This window comes from Triturus cristatus, chromosome 6 (assembly GCF_964204655.1).
Source record: "Triturus cristatus chromosome 6, aTriCri1.1, whole genome shotgun sequence".
NCBI classification, from domain to species: Eukaryota; Metazoa; Chordata; class Amphibia; order Caudata; family Salamandridae; genus Triturus; species Triturus cristatus.
The window spans coordinates 1177058533-1177072712 of NC_140589.1; the positions used below are offsets into that span (position 1 = coordinate 1177058533).

Genomic DNA, 14180 nt, shown 5'->3' on the forward strand with positions numbered 1-14180 from the left:
TCAATAGCCATCAAAAATAGATCTTGGCGAACCCAAGTTGTTAGGCCACCCATAGGGCGCCCTTTAGGTCCCTTAATTGCTGGAACATAAAGATTCAAATATCCCAGCATAAGCTGGGGCTCACAGGACCAAGTCTCCTGAAAAAGGGAAACATCGAAACTACCAATGAATTCAACCCATTCAGGAGAATCCATTTTTGCCTTCAGGCCAGCAACATTCCAAGAAATCATTGAACCCACCCCTAATCCAAACTTTTTAACCTGATGGGAAATATTAGATCTTACTTCATATTCCCTCAGGTTCCCCCTGTTCGGACTTGAATTTTGTACCCCTTTTAAATTAGGCGTCCTGGGTGGTATAGGATGAGCTACATCTACTCCACCCATGGGCGCAACTCCAGCGGTGATTACATTACTAGACACTGTTAGGATCCGCCCCTCTATCACCGGTCAGGCCAGATCAACTGGATTACACATACCATTGGAGTAATCAAAGGGGGGAATGATGAACCCAGATTTTGTTCCTCTCCTTGACCAGTCCTGTCTAGTACTTCCGTCTGAATTAGGGGCTGGGATATAGAAGTAACTTAGATCGTGCACCCCAATCCCCGACCAGACCCCAGGGGATGGATGATCACAGATAAAGCGCACTATGCGCCTATCTTTAAAATTAACAATGATGGAATCACCCAGGACGTCTTTTGATCTCGGTCCCACCCAGCTGACCCTTCTAACAAATAGGATCTTCCCATTCATGTAGTTGGGGATAGGTCTGTTCTTATTTAACCAGAATGTTACTTTATTTTTAAGTTCTTGGTAAGATTCGGGTGTGCCACCTTTTAGTTCGGGGACACCAGTTAATAAGACAACATATGGAAGGGAATCTGGTGGAAGATGTATGTGAACCATGGGAGATTTAATAGATTTGTCACAAGTCTCTCTGTTTACATCTTCTCTCACACCCTTGCTTTCATTGTTATTATTAATGTTGCTCACAGAATCGTTACTTTTCTGGCCTACCCCTGAGTTGTTATGGTTGGCGTTGGCTAGAACCTTGTGTGGGACAGTTCCTAGAATAACCTCGGTTGTCACAACAGGATCAACAGTAGGAATAGATATAGCAATCGTGGGTGCACCAGAGCGCATGGGGTTAGATTTTTCTCTATCTTTAGTAGCTAGTTTTATAAAAAAATTTAATGAGCAAAAATTTTCGAGGATCGTTTGTTCAAGGCGTTCAACTCTTTCATTAACCAGTTTTACCCTTTCTAAAAGGGGGAGTATTAATGATCGCACCACCTGCTCGATCTGGGGGATAATTTCTCCTGTTTGAAACTGGTCAGAAAGACGTTTGTTTGCCTCGCCCAGAAGCAAACGATCATCAGCTGGTGTAGCACCGGGCACTCTGGATGCATTTTTCAGAACATTGGGAATTTTCGACTGCCTCCCCCCTTGAGTATCCCTGTCTCTTTTCCTCTTCAAGTTGGAAGATCTTGTTACTTTTTAACTGGCCCTTGTCTGGGGATAGGCTACCTCGGACTTTGAAGAACCGTCAGTTATAGAAACAGCTTCACCGAAGGCCTCCATGTTCTTCCCGCTGTCCTGTAAAATAATAGGGCTACCCACAACGTCCCCCTGCTGAACCAAGTCGCTGGTACCATGCCCTACTAACCTAATAGGGGATTTTACTAATGCTAATGGCCCAATAGATGAGCGTCTAGCGTGCATAGGCTCGGTAGAAAGGCGCCGCTCAGTAATAGCAATTTCATGTTCTAGGACCGAAACGGCCCTAGTTATGAACTGGTCCAAGGTACCAGATACTGTCCCACCCCCCCCTGTGCACTTCCCTTTCCCTGTCATTTCATAGAAAACACACCAAGGTCCAGAGTCGTTATTTTAAACGCCTCCAGGCGTGATAACAACGATACAGGGAAGCAGAGCAAGCTGCACGATGACCAACTATAGAAGCAGGAGGGAGGTCCCTGAAAGCAAAACGACACAGGTAGTACACAATTAAGTTTTCCCCAGCAGCAACAACAACACAACAGTACCTTATAAGCACAGGCGAGGAGTCGGCGTTAGGGGGGTAGCCCAGCCCTGCCTATTCCTGGCAATGACGGGCGAGGGACGGGCCCGCCCTTGGCCCGGGCTTCGCCCGGGTGAGCCCGCGCGCGTCCCGCACTGCGGGAGGCACACCCAGCTTATGAGGGCTTCCAACGCCCTCAGATGACGTGCTGCGCGCTGGTAGCGCTAGGGCCTCTGGGAATTGTGGTCCGATTCGGCCGCAGTGTTAGTGCCGTTCCCCTCGCGGCTTGGAAGTAAGTGGACCCAGGTGAATGATGGGAGGTAAGGAGCCGTTCCCCTCACGGCGAGTGAAGAAAACAAAGTATCGCGTCCCGCACTGCGGGAGGCGCACCCAGCTTATGAGGGTTTCCAACGCCCTCAGATGACGTGCTTCGCGCTGGTAGCGCTAGGGCCTCTTGGAATTGTGGTCTGATTTGGCCGCAGTGTTAGTGCCGTTTCCCTCACGGCTTGGAAGTAAGCGGACCCAGGCGAATGATGGGAGGTAAGCAGCCGTTCCCTTCACGGCTTGGAAGTAAGCGGACCCAGGCGAATGATGGGAGGTAAGCAGCCGTTCCCCTCACGGCGAGTGAAGAAAACAAAGTTTCGCGTCCCGCACTGCGGGAGGCGCACCCAGCTTATGAGGGCTTCCAACGCCCTCAGATGACGTGCTGCGCACTGGTAGCGCTAGGGCCTCTGGGAATTGTGGTCCGATTTGGCCGCAGTGTTAGTGCCGTTCCCCTCACGGCTTGGAAGTAAGCGGACCCAGGCGAATGATGGGAGGTAAGCAGCCGTTCCCCTCACGGCTTGGAAGTAAGTGGACCCAGGCGAATTATGGGAGGTAAGCAGCCGTTCCCCTCACGGCGAGTGAAGAAAACAAAGTTTCGCTTTCAGTATACCCTTGTGGGATCCTTCACCACATGAGATCTTTTGAAATGCAAATAAGTTGTGACTCTCCTCATGCAGAGGAATTTAGAAGAACACATGGCATAAGTCAATGACTGTATACAATTCTGTATCTGAAGGAATTTGAAACATCACTACCAGATTCAGTACCACAAGACAACATGGGATGCCAGTTTTATTAATCTTGCACAAATACTGAACTATCTGCCACTTACCATTTCCCATTACAAGAGAGTTACAAAAACTACAATGCACCTGGGGGAGGATTCTCTGCCCCAGTCATTTTTTTAAATCATTGGCTTCATTCCCTCTTCTGCTTCTTTTGGAAGCTTTGAATGTTTAATTCATGGGAATATTGTATCTGGCCTTACTTTTATTTTTACTTGCTTTTGTCTTTCAATCAGTTCAATCACCTTTCCAGTAAAACCCATACCTCATCTTTGATAGTATGTCTTAAATCCAGATGCAGGTCTACTTGTGTTAAAGCCGGGAACAACTGACCTCTAGAGTCTTGAGAATTCATTTTGAATACAAAGTCTTCATCTTGAAACCAGGTTAAACAGATCATAAATAAAAACGGGTGCATCTTAAACACCAGCCCCAAAAAATGGGATTAACCTATGTTGTACAAACATGTGAATACCAGACCAAAAAAGCCACCAATATGAAAGTCACCATCCTAAACTGTTGGGGCCTCCTGAATATTGTAGGGCATTACCCCTGTTGTAACTTCAGTATTTGTCACCTGATGATAACAACAAAAACTCTGGATTTTGGACTTGAGTTAATGTGGACTATCAATCATCATCAAACAACTTTATTTGGGTTTGAAGAACCATAAAAGCACACAAATGTGAACAAATACAAAACTTTCATAACACTCAATAAATTGCAAAACTCAATTTGCTTCAATGCAATTGATTTAACTAATACAAATTGTGACCTTAGCACAAATGGTTTGATGGATCCAATGGAATTTCCTCAATAACATAACTACATACTAAGACAAGGTGCCAGAAAAGCAAAAAGCCTCAAGAGAAAGCCTGAAAATGGCTCCTGATGGATCTGTTATACATACCGAAAAGTACTCGTAAGAGGAGTCTCAAATCCACTGGTCATCACATACAATAAGGTGCGTAGTGCAATATATCTAAACCCTCAGGCTAAAAGAGGAAGATTACAATTTTTGAAAGATTTTGTGATAAAGTAGTGTTTGAGACAACTTGAAACATAGAAGAAGAACCTAAAACCAGTTACAAACAATACATGATGAATTTGGTTACAAACATAAAATTCTGCTGTTTAGGACATTCCTTCAAAAGGAGCATTTGGAGTTATTAAATTAATTTCACACACCTACCTACTATAATCAATCCCCTTGGCTGCAACATGCTATTCCTTGCACAAATGAAGGCCTCCTGGCCCCCTTGGTGGCTCTCCTATGGTATTCGATCTTATTTAGCTCAGATACACTTTGGCCTCCATATCCAGGCTGCCTAGAGGTATCTTACTACCGCAAACACTACCGCAAACACTGCCGCAAACACTACCAACCTAGAGGTGTCAGATCTTAGGATACTGGTAGCAACCAGGTAACTCTTAACATCCAGTGATCTGCACAAGGGTAGTAGCAATTTTCTCATCTGAACGTCGTACGCTGGACAAAACAATTTAAATAAAAAGTGGGCCAAATCTTCGAGAAGCCCCATGCATGCCAGGCACTCTGTTCTCTGGTGGTTCTCATTTTCCCACTTGAAAGGTCATAATGGGTAGGGTCTGATGTCTAAAATGTAAAAACAGTCTCCTAGGCAGAGTAGGAGGGATCCCGTCCATCGTGTCCTTGTAGCTTGGGAACAGCTTGAGCTCCAGAAAATCCAAGGTCACGGAACCTATACTACCGCTTATAACTCCCTGTTGTACCATCTGCCGATAGGCCAGTTTCATTTATGTTTTGGAACCATATGTGAGGGGCTCTGGTACATCCTAGAAGGTTCCCAGCCCCAACTTTCTAAGCAAGGACCTGATATGCATGAACCAAGGTATCCGCTGGATGCCTGTTAGGCCTAGGATACATTTTAGAGAATTTCTATAAGTCACCAAGGCTGATGATGTCCACATTCTATGCCAATACAATAGGAGTGGAAGCTCGACTTTCCAAGAAAATTCCTTAAGTGCCAGATCTAGATTCAATGGGACCAGTGGTGTGATCTTTTGGAGTGCAAATAGCTGTCTAATTAACCTATTCTCAGAGTGAGAAAGGATGCTACAATCAGAGAAGCTCCAAGTCTGCACCATAAAGAGCTACCCCAAGAGCCTTGATATGATAAATCTCAATCTCTGGGTCGACTTTCTTATAGAGAGTTTTGTTGTATAAGTTTAGCAGTCGTGATGAATAAGTATTGATGTACCGTCAGTTTTTTTGACCTGTAAGGACCAGTCTAGGCTGAGAGTTAACCCCAGCCCAAGATCGTCAAAATTGGATACCTGCTCTATTGAAGCTGTACCAACAGAGAGTTTACTGTTCAACAATTTTTGGGGCTCTAGCAGGGTTAAAGACTATGAATCTAGTTTTCACGTTATTTAGTTCTCTTCCCTGCTCCAAAAAGAAAGTATTAAAATCATCCACCAACTGCTGTAAACCTCCCAATGATTTGGAAATCAGGAGAGTGTTATTCGCAAAGGGCAGAGTCTGCACTCTCCTGGCACCCACCCTAGGAGCATTGGAACCCTCCCTGACCAGTCTCCTCACAATGTCATTTACATAGAGGGAGAACAGAGTGGGAGCCAGTACACATCTCTGCCTGACTCCTTTCCTGATGCTTACGGGAAGGTTGAACTGCCCCTTATCCACCCATCTAACACAGGCATAGTTCTCCTCATGCAACCTCACCAGAATAGCCAATACCTTAAAAGGAATGCCCATCCTATCTAGTATTGTCCAGAGCATAGCCATGAGTACCAGGTTGAAGGCTGCGCATAGGTCAATGAAGTTGACCGAGTTGTCTCCTGTTTACCAACACAGTCTTCCAGGAGAGACAGTTGAAGTGGAAGATATGATTTACTGTACTTATTTCACTCCTGAACATTGCCTGGAACTCAGATAGTATGTTATTATCACCTATCCACTTAATCTAAAATGTGATTTAGTATTTGTTTGTAAAAGAGCTTCTGAGAGGCGTTGATAAAACTAATCAGTCTGTAGTTGCTAGGTACACTGTGCTGGCCCTTCTTGTGAATTGGAATAACTTCTGCCTACCGCCAGGAGGCGGGGTCTGGCATGCCCTTCAAAATGGCGTTCAAGAAATGGTTCAGATAACACCCCCAGGCAACCAGGTTAAGTTTGTAGAGCTCATTTGGGATCTGGTTCGGACTAGGTGCCTTCTTTAGTGACATGGAGCTAATAGCCTCCTCTGGCTAACGAATGGTAACCTCTAGTTTTTCATGGTCCTTGAGTTTTTCCACCAGCTGGGGATCCACGTCAACCCACCCCGGATTGTCCAGACAGGAATATAAATTGCTAAAATTGGAAACCCATTCCTTTGATTGTACAATGTATTCCACAGATCTCTGCCCACCATTGAACCGCAAAGCCAATTTGGCCCAAAATCTTACATTATCCTTGAATGACAGAGGAAAGGACAGCTCGTCCCAGAGAGAGTCTTCCCAGTCCCTCTTGCCCGATTATAATTCTTTTTTTTTTCTGTCATTTTATGTCACGGGCCAACAATGCTCTTATGCTATTAAAGAAAGATTTATGGGCTGTGGCCAAAAACAGCCCTTTCTCTTCTGGGGCAAGATTATTCAATAGATCTACGCTCTGTGGCCATAGGGTTCACTGCCTCCAAGAGTTCAGGATGCCTCTCCACTCATCCCCATGTGATGACCTTGCTGTTATTGGAAAGTTCAACATTCCCTGTTTGGGGTTGACCCTGGGCTATCAGGGTGTTAGCAAGGGAGCCTACCAGAGTCAAGCAAAAGGCATTGTGGTAGCTGTCTACCCTTTTGAGAACTGCCATGTCCTGAACATACCACCAGCTCTTCAGGCTAATAAAGAAATAATTAATATGGCAGTTATTACCGGGCCTGTTGAAGGTATGCTTACCTTCGGTGTCGGATACAGTCCACCCATTTGTGGCTCCTAAATCAAATGTTAAGGTGAGGGCAAATATCTGGGCCAGCCTCGAGGACCAATTAACAGGAGGGAGAGCAATAGGCGTAATTCTTTATTTTTGTCTTGGTCTGTCACTAAATCCATATCCAGCAAATTGAGGGGTTCAAATGTGGCATGCAGATTAACTGGTGCAATAAACTCCCTGTCACCCCAAAGATCAGTCGGGAAATAAGCCAGAATATTCAGCACTTGGGTTCCTACATTCCTCCCTGCAACTTGATTGTAGATATTGATCATCAGCATGGAAATTCCGCTACTAAAATCCAGTCTTACAGCCAACACATGTGGGGAACTGACTGGAAGGTTCCTAGCAGAACATTGTATTTCTGCATGAATCCTTGTTCCCAAACCCCCTAAGGAACTGCCTATAGGGGAGCGAACTGCATGGGTGTAAAAGAAAGTATAGCAGCCCTTGGTGACAAGCACCATGCTCGGTTTATCCTGATAGAGGCAGATGTCATATTTTCTTATGAGCTGCCCCAGTCAGCATCCCCCAGTTTGGTACCTATCCCAGCTATATTCCAAGACAGGATTTTCATTTCCTTGGCCTGCTTGGTTGACTGGGTCCTCGTACTGAACACCCCTCACCCTCACAGACTCTCTCCTGCCTGCAAGAAGACATCACAAGCCCAGCTCCCCCATAGATAGTCCCACAAATGAATACCACTAGCCTCACAGTGTTGTGTCCTGCTCTCTCTATCTCTGGATTTATACTTCCCTGGGGCTCTTTCTCTGTAGCTATGTTCCCATTCGCATAGATAACCTGCAAAGCTGGGCATGAAGGGGGTGTGTTCAGTCAATCTATATCTCCCAGACCGATGTGCCCAACATTGTCTTGTGAGCCACGTCTAGGTACATTCTGCATATTGTAGTTGCCCCTCTATCTAATCATGATCTGGTTGGGGACTTGACAAGTCCTGCGGGCATCCATAGGCAATAACCCACAATGTGGCCTATCAGAAAACCCACAAACTGACTAGACTTTGCGAACATCGAAGCAACATACAATGTAAATGAAGCACCCCCAAGATGAAGGAATATTTCTTATCGCTAGGACACAACACAAATGATTGGAGGTGGGTCATAATGGAACAACCTGGGAGTGGTATAAAGAAACCTACAGAGGATCCTGTTTGTAAAAGAACAAAGATGAATTTACCACTTTTCCAACCACTAAACAGGGCTTAATGATAATATACCCTGGAATGCAGTTCTAATATAACCAATATGTAGCTCCATCATGTTATCACATTTTGGTCAGACGACATACCCCTGACAATTCTTATATTCCCTGACATATATATTAAAATTATGTAAATGATATATCTCAGTTTGACCTATCATGGGGATACCAATAGACAAGAGATGTGTTACAACAAAGACAACTGTTTGTGGACACAAATTAGGTACAAATCCTTTGTTTGTTTCTTTAAGACCTGAGAAAATTATGTGTCTGTCTCCTTTTACAAATACTGACTTCTTGGAGAATAGATAGTGCTCGCTCCACTTTTCAGAATAAATAGATCTTAGTTTTGGCCACGCAACAATGAGGTTATCAAACTTCCCCCAATCAGAATCAACACACTATTGCCATGCCTTTGGCGTCATGATATGCCTCCTGCATCATGACACATGTGCTGGCATGAAGTGTCTATCCTGGAAGACATTTATCTAGCCCTGATCGTTGCACATGCTAACATGCAGAGCTTGGAGAACACCATCCAGGTCCGTTTCGGGAGCTACAATGTGATAAATGTGTGACTACAGGGCCCACCTTTAATTCTCTATGGTATAATGGACAACTAAGACAAATATTTATCCACAGGACGTGGTGGGCATAACAGAGACCGTAAATTATGGCACAATATCACAACTCATAGAATGCACAGGTACACAAATGTTTGGCAAACACCTGATAATATAAAAAAGATCTAGCTATCGGCCCTGAAGAAAGGCATTTGACCCTGAGTGGCATTTGAAACAGGGTTGAAACATGTAGACCAAAATGTGAGTGATTATAATTGTCCCCCTTCTCATCTGACATTGCGATTTTTTAACCTTACCTAAGGCTCCCATTAATAAATATCACCCTTCCTGGCAGGGATACCTTAAGGTCATTTTAACATGTTTTGATCCCTGATAAAGAAAAACAAGCTCTGCTGTAATTCAGGTGTAGAAGCACACCCAGTTGCACTAGGCATCTTGGGTGGGAACCCTATGATGAAGCTTGCCACTAATGAATATTAGTGGGTGAGGATTCTTCTACAACAAAATAAAAGCACCCTTTGGCAGATCAAGCGGTCTATCAGGACATAAAGTTAGGCTCTCTGTCATTGGTTATTTAATTTATTTTATTTACCTAATTTGTCAACATACAAATATGCAAAAGTTTTAATCAGAACATTGCAGTGGTAAAAAATGTAGTTTTATTTCTAAAAGAAAAGTGAAATGCTGTATGCTAGCATATAATTTTGTCTTTTTTGATCCAACGCCTGCTTTCTTTTTGTGGGCATATATCATTGCCTTAATTAAGGCCACCAATCGTTCATACTAGATTCCTTGTACTTGTGCTGTACTCACAAATCAAAATAAGGATACCAACTTGGGTTTTTTAGCATCCAATTTTACATTTCTTCTACTTTATAGAACATTTTAAACATTTCAATTGTACTTTTCTTCGTATGTATCATCTGCTATTATTTAATTTTCTAAACGGACACGGACACCTTGAGTAGGCATTGCAAACCCCTCCGGAACTTTAGACAAAGAATCACTGTTTGTAAGCATTGATAACAGGGAAACAGCATTTACAACGCTGGTAATACCACGTGGGTAGGTTACAACGTGGACGTTACATCGTCCGCGTTGTTACCATGCATGGCATTTCATCGCAAGTCGTTTCAAAGACTTGCACTAGATGGCGCGCAACACCAGGGAATGTGTTGGATTTTAAATCCAACACATTCCCTCCTGTTGCGCTGACTGGAGTAGGAATAGTAATTTATATTATTCCTAACCAGCGCGCCATCTAGCGCAAGTCGTAGAAACGACTTGCGATGTAAAGCCATGCGTGGTAACAACGCGGACGATGTAGCGTCTGCGTTGTAACCAACTGCGGGGTAATGAATGGCGTAGTAACGTCATACATTCATAACTATATGTCTTGCAGACAGCTGTACTGTTCAGCTAGACCTAAAAATGTTATCAATTGGGATCAGAGTCGTTAACTTCTTCAAACTATGCTAACTATTGGTTTATAAAGAATCAAAAAGTATTTGTATTACACTTGAGTATCACATGTTTGAACTTAAAATATTAATGTTTAACTCATGTTTCAGAGGAATATGACTCGTTACAATGCGAGTCATCACAACGCATGCATTAACAACGCGGTCGTTACAATGAATTCGTTGTTACCACACAAAGCCATTACTATGCAAGTCATTACATCGACTTGCAGTAGATGCCGTGCTGACATTAGAAATGTATAATTTACTATTCCAACTCCAGCCTAGATAACAGTAGGGAAGGGGTTGGAATAGTAAACTATACTATTTCTAATGTTAGCACGCCATCTACTGCAAGTCGATGTAATGACTTGCGTAGTAATGGCATTGCGTGGTAACAACTCGGCCGTTGTAACAACCGAGTTGTAAGGGCATCGCTATGTGATGCAAGCGTTATAGTGGCTGTTTTCCGTTGTAGAGATCAAGGCATAAATTGTTGTCCTTATACACATGGTCATCCAAATGATCAATCATGACCTAAATTATAGGTGCAAATGAAGTAAAGAGTAAAATAATTAAATGAAGTCAATGCATTTGTAGCACTTACAGTAAGTAGAAAACCAAAGTTAAAATAAGTGGAGTGATTTTGAGTGTAAGCATGCATACAGCTTGGTAGCCATTTGGGAGCTACCTCCCTACATTAGTGATTATTCTAGCCTTTATCTAGACTTCTAATATTCACTCATAGAGCATCATATGAAGGGTAGCAAGACCTATGTTTGGTGTTTCTGAATTAATAAACATGTTTCTAAGCTTCAGTTTAATGTGCATGTGCATATACCTCACATCAAGTATATCATAAATTCTGTGGTGAAATTATTGATCATTTAAAATTGAAAATGGTGGTTTGCCTCTCAAAGTATTTGATGTCAATTGCTATTTTTAGAGTTCAATGAAATGTAAGACATCCTTATTTAAACTCACCAACAAACAACAACTGGTGACTTTCTTCAAGCATTTTCAAGAATTTATTTTTTTCCACATTTTGTCGAGCATTACTGTCCAGTTTGTCTATTTTACAAAAAGGTAACTGAATGTTTGAACTGAGATCTAGCCGGATTAAAGAAATGAACATGTTCATATAAGCAGAGTTCGAAACATTAGGGTTGTGAAATACATGCATGGTTAATTGAGCACACCTTTCATGTTTGTGTAAGGCAACTCCCTTGTACTTCTGTTTTGAAAAATCTGCATCACATTTCAAACTGCTAGTGTTAGTCAAGACTGCTAAGTAATTTGTTTGAAAATCAGTTTTGCTGATTAAAAAATTGATTATAATATAAGACATCTGGTAAACACCTGCTGCTAAGTAGATTGAATGTGATCATCCTGTAATAAAGGTATTGTGAACTTTTGCATGTTTTGAAGTTAGAAAAAGCATATTAACAGCAATTTTGTCCCTTTTTCACAACTACTACTTACGTAAATAGGTTCTAAACCATTGCTATCTCTATGTGAATAATATAGTTTAGGTTGCAATCCTGAAAGTTGTGTTGCCTTATGTTTACTTTACAAATCATGAAATACATTTAAACAATAAACAAGGACAATCGAAAGGTATGGCATATCGCCTTGATTTCAGCAACTATCTGACACCTGCCTTTTTTCTTTACCCCAGCTGTGTTAAATCAATCATCATGAAGATGCTAAAGCATTGACGCAAGAGGGAAGCCAGATACGATTTCTTAATGTGGGTAAGTAATCAAACTTATTATAGTAAGGAATACTTAACTGGGAATTGTGTGTCTAAAATTGCAGTGATTTTTTTCAAAATAAATTGTCATATGTTTCACTCTATCTTCGAGCATCCTTTCCCCATCCACCCCTCAACTCTTCACTCTGTTCGATCTTCTCATATTGTCTCTAGGACTTATCCATTTGTCCTCAGGCCGTCAATATTTCCGTATGATCTCAATAGGCATTCCATCCATTCCAAATTGTCTCCCACTACTGGGGGAGAGTTGGGAAACCTCTATGTTAAGCTTTAAAATTGTTAGGATCTTTTCTATCAGACAGGAGCCAAATGGTAGCCTTTGGCCTGTACACCTCTGAACCCTTTACTCTGCCTTGTGGTGTTCCACAGGGATCTGCCATCAGTTCTACATTGTTTAATGTCTATGTGAAACTGCTGGTGGCAATGATAAAGTCGTTTGGTTTGGAACTCACCTCCTATGTAGCCAATACAATAGATAGTGATAGCTATGTCCTTTCCCAATAACTTGGGGGATGGTAATTTCCATGACTGCATGACAGAAACTGGACAATGAATGGGCCAAACTGTCTACATCTTAATTCTAGGAAAATGTAAGTGATTTTGTTTGGGAATAACCCATCCCTATGGTCTTCTGCCTTGTGGCCTGAGGAAATGGGCCAACTCCCAACTCCTGTGAAGAACGCTAACAATCTAGGAGTAGTAATTGACAACAGGCTCACCTTCAGACTACATGTAAATGCTGTCACTTCCTCAGCCTTCTTTATAGTTAGGGTGCTTAAAAAGATCCTTCCTTTCATCCCCTTAAACTCTCGGGAAACTGTAATGTCAGCTCTGGTGCTTGCCAAACTGGATTACTGTAATGCCCTCTTCCTGATATGCAGCATCAGCATTAGGCCTGGGCTAAAATTCCGTTCCGGTCGCGGAAATTGCGATAATTTGACATTTTCGCGTTCAGCGGAGAGAGCGAAAATGTCAAAATTTCCGCAATCCGCATTTTACCGGAAATTTTTTGCTTGCTCGCGCTGTAAAATAATACATTCTCGCGTGCGCGCGATCGCCTTACCTGAATCCCCGCGTTCGCCGAAAAGTTTTCCCGATCCGGTCGCGTTCTCCATGAGATGTTGGATTGTTGGTAGCCATTTGCGCTGTCTCGCGACAGTTCGCGCCCGCAGTGACGTCATTCGTCGCGCGATCACGTCTTTCTTCTCGCGATCATGCACCGCGAGACAAGTGAAAACAAGATGGCCGCGCCCGCGAGCAACCACATGGGTAAGTTGGCGAGCCGCGGCCATGCAGAAAATACTGAGAACGGGCGGGAAAAAAACTTGCGCTTCTTCGCAATATTTCCACGTGTTTGCGGAGATTTTTAACATTTTCGCGATAATTTGCGAAAGTGAATTTCGCAAATTCCGCCCACCCCTAATCGGCATCTAAATTGGCTTCAGGTAGTACAGAATGCTGCAGCCAGAATATTAAACTGGACACCTAAACATTCTTCCGTCTCACATGTTATCAATACATTTTACTGGTTGCATGTTAGGCAGCATGTGAAATCTAAGGTACTATACCTGGTCCATAGGGCCCAGCATGGCATCGGTCCAGTTTTTCTGCAGAACTCCTTTAAATGGTATAGACCAAGAAGAACTCTCCGATTCTTGGCCGCCATTAAATTATAGACCAACAGATTTAGACTCTCAAACTGGGGGGAAGAAGCTTTGTCACATCAACAGCTAAAGAGTGGAACCTTTTTCCTCTCCAAATCAGAACCATGTTTAATCTGCTCTTGTCAGGAAGGCTCTTGAAACCTGGCTATTTGCCAATTAAGGAAACCATCAGGCACCATATCAGATCCCTATGAGCTTAGTGCCTTGACACCCACGGGTATTGGTTGCGCTCTAGAAGCATTTATTACATACACTCATAGACCACCCACTCCGAAATCCTGCACTAATCCATGTCACATTTACATGTCTCTAGGTCTGGGGCCTTCCTGGCTCCCCATAGCTTTGCAATATTTCTTTTAGCCACTACCAGACCCACTGTCA

The 14180-nt window shown here is 43.0% G+C and overlaps 1 protein-coding gene across 3 annotated transcripts in view; it reads left to right on the forward strand.

The window, feature by feature from the left end:
* The window catches only part of RGS17 (regulator of G protein signaling 17), a 428374-nt gene that overhangs the window by 143756 nt on the left and 270438 nt on the right, over window positions 1-14180 (forward strand). For all 3 annotated transcript variants that reach the window (XM_085612101.1, XM_085612100.1, XM_085612102.1), the window contains one exon: window positions 12040-12115. The gene's annotated coding sequence lies outside the window, so the exon portion shown is untranslated. The remainder of the gene's footprint in view (window positions 1-12039; window positions 12116-14180) is intronic.